Source organism: Pinus tabuliformis, chromosome 2_2, assembly GCF_031772625.1.
Source record: "Pinus tabuliformis cultivar Carrire ecotype Pingquan chromosome 2_2, CPIR1, whole genome shotgun sequence".
In the NCBI taxonomy this organism is placed as follows: Eukaryota; Viridiplantae; Streptophyta; class Pinopsida; order Pinales; family Pinaceae; genus Pinus; species Pinus tabuliformis.
Genome location: NC_142300.1, coordinates 142,704,264 through 142,706,763, shown reverse-complemented (window position 1 = coordinate 142,706,763; position 2,500 = coordinate 142,704,264). Strand labels below are relative to the sequence as shown.

Below are 2,500 nucleotides of genomic sequence, written 5' to 3'. Positions count from 1 at the left end.
TCTTATCTTGTGCCTTTGTCGTCGAGGGAATTCCTTGTCCTCTCGTGACCCACTCCCCTTCTGAGGGAAAAAGAAGTAGCAGGTAGTGTCTTTGTTCCTCCCTCTCGATTGTGGTTTTTTGTGGGACTTGCGTCATTTCTTTGTTTCGTGGTGTGCGCTTTACAAACATCCCTATCTCTATTGGCCTTGCACCATTGAGGTATTTGTGGCCCGCGGCTTTCTCCAGTGTTGAGCGTCGGCCCGTGACAACTCCTCTTTGGAGTTTGATTATTTGACCCCCGTTGACTCTCTCGCTGGAAAGGTTGTTGGGTGTTTTGTACATGGAGGGGTGAAAGAGCGGGGTGGGTTTGTGTTATTGGCAGTGGTCTATTTGTCGTTTGAAGCCTTGTGCCACTGGGTTGGGGGGCTGTGTGCCTCTCAGTGACGTGCTCCAGACACTGGTCTCATCGTGGCCCTTGTCTTTTCTATTGGTCAGTTTTAGGTTGTGATTTATTTGCTTGGTTGTTTGCTATGTTGTAAAGCTGGAAAGGGTGTTGTGCTGAATGCATGTGGGAGGGTGTGAAGAGGTGGGATGCTTTTTTGATTGGGTGCCTTGTTTGATTTCTTTTTGGTTAGCGGACATCTACTCGGGGTGCTGTTGATCTTGCCTCTTTTCTTGGGATCTTGGTTTCTTTGGTGTTGTTTTCTTCCCTTCTTCCTTTTGCCCCTAGCTTTACGGAGGAGAGGTGGGATTGTTGTGCATTGGTGTTCGGGAAGGACGAAAAGTAGTGCGAGTTTCCAGGGTGGCCACCCTAGTCCTTCTTGATCGCCGTCCCCTGCAGTTCCCCCCTTTTTCCGAAGGCGCGGGGCTTGGGCAGCTTGTTCTCTGTTTGAGCCTCCCCTTGTGAGCCGGTAGCCATGTTTGATATCTCTTGCTTTCCTGTTGTTTTCTTCCCTTCTTGCTTTTGGCCCCTTGGCTTTACGGAGAAGAGGTGGGATTGTTGTGGATTGGTATTCAGGAAGGATGAAAAGCAGTGCGAGTTCTGAGGGTGGCCACCCTAGTCATTCTCGATCGTCATCCCCTGCAGTTCCCCCCCTTTTTGTGAAGGCACGGGGGTGCGGAAGCTTGTTCTCTGTTTGAGCCTCGCCCTGTGAGCCGGTGGACGCGTTTGATATCTCTCTTTCTTTCATGTTGTTTTCTTCCCTTCTTCCTTTCGGCCCCTAGCTTTACGGAGAAAAGGTGGGATTGTTGTGGATTGGTGTTCGGGAAGGACAAAATCTAGTGCGAGTTCCCAGGGTGGCCACCCTAGTCCTTCTCGATCGCCATCCCATGCAGTTCCCCCATTTTGCGAAGTCACGGGGTTGGGGAAGCTTGTTCTCTGTTTGAAGCCTCCCCTTGTGAGCCGGTAGCCACGGTTGATATATCCCTTTCTCTCTTGTTTGTTTTCTTCTTCCCTTCTTCCTCGTGGCCCTTAGCATTATGGAGAAAAGGTGGGATTGTTGTGGATTGGTGTTCCGGAAGGACGAAACGTAGTGCGAGCTCCCGGGGTGGCCACCCTAGTCCTTCTTGATCGTCGTCCCCTTCAGTTCCCGAAGGCACGGGGCTTAGGGAGGCTTGTGCCTTGTTTGTGCTTTGTTTTCTACCCTTTTCTTCCTTTCGGTCCCTAACTCTATGGAGAAAAGGGGGAATCATTGTGGGCTGGTGTTGGGGAAGGGCTAAAAGTAGTGCGAGCTCCCGAGCTGGCCACTCTAGTCCTTCTCGATCGCTGTTCCACGCATTTCCCCCCTTTTTGCAAGGGCGTGGAGCTGGGGGAGATTGTCCTCTATTCGAGCCTCCCCCTGTGAGGGGGTTAGACACCTTTGTTTCTCTTTCTCTCATGCGTTTCTCCTCCTTTTGCCCCTTGGCCTTACATTTGTTGTGGGGGGTGCCGCTATTCAGTTTTGTGGCCAATTTTTCGGTAATACACGTGGAAACGAATCTCGAAAATGGATATCTCGGCTCTTGTTACGATGAAGAACGTATCGAAATGCGATACTTAGTGTGAATTGCAGAATCTCGTGAATCATCGAGTTTTTGAACGCAATTTGCGCCCAAGGCCTCGGTCGAGGGCACATCTGTCTAGGCGTCACATCCCATTCAAATGCGCTCCCTACAATATGCTAGGGAGCAGCGGAGCTGGTCGTCCGTGCCTCGTGCGGTGCGGTCGGCTGAAATACCTCAAGCAATGTTTCGTGGCGTGCGTCGGCGAGCGGTGATCTTGTCCCCTTGGATGGGCAGTCGGCGTTAGCTGATGCGGGCTTTGTGTGGCATCGCTCGAACTTGCTTTGCTCTCTCTTGTCCTCCCATGGGGTAGGGCAGATTTAGCTCCAACTTTGCGACCTCAGCTCAGGCGAGAAAACTCGCTGAGTTTAAGCATATAATTAAGCGGAGGAAAAGAAACTTACAAGGATTCCCCTAGTAGCGGCGAGTGAACCGGGAAGAGCCCAGCATGAAAATCGGGCAGCGGTGCTACCTGAGTTG

General features: G+C 51.5%; 1 non-coding gene and 1 pseudogene across 1 annotated transcript; both read left to right on the top strand.

Annotated features, from left to right (window-relative positions):
• Positions 1-1,954: 1,954 nt before the first annotated feature.
• On the top strand, positions 1,955-2,108 carry LOC149191769 (5.8S ribosomal RNA). Its single transcript, XR_016255481.1, has one exon. It is a non-coding gene; the product is annotated as a 5.8S ribosomal RNA (ribosomal RNA).
• A 247-nt stretch (positions 2,109-2,355) lies between these two features.
• The window catches only part of LOC149191768 (25S ribosomal RNA), a 3,183-nt pseudogene continuing 3,038 nt past the window's right edge, over positions 2,356-2,500 (top strand).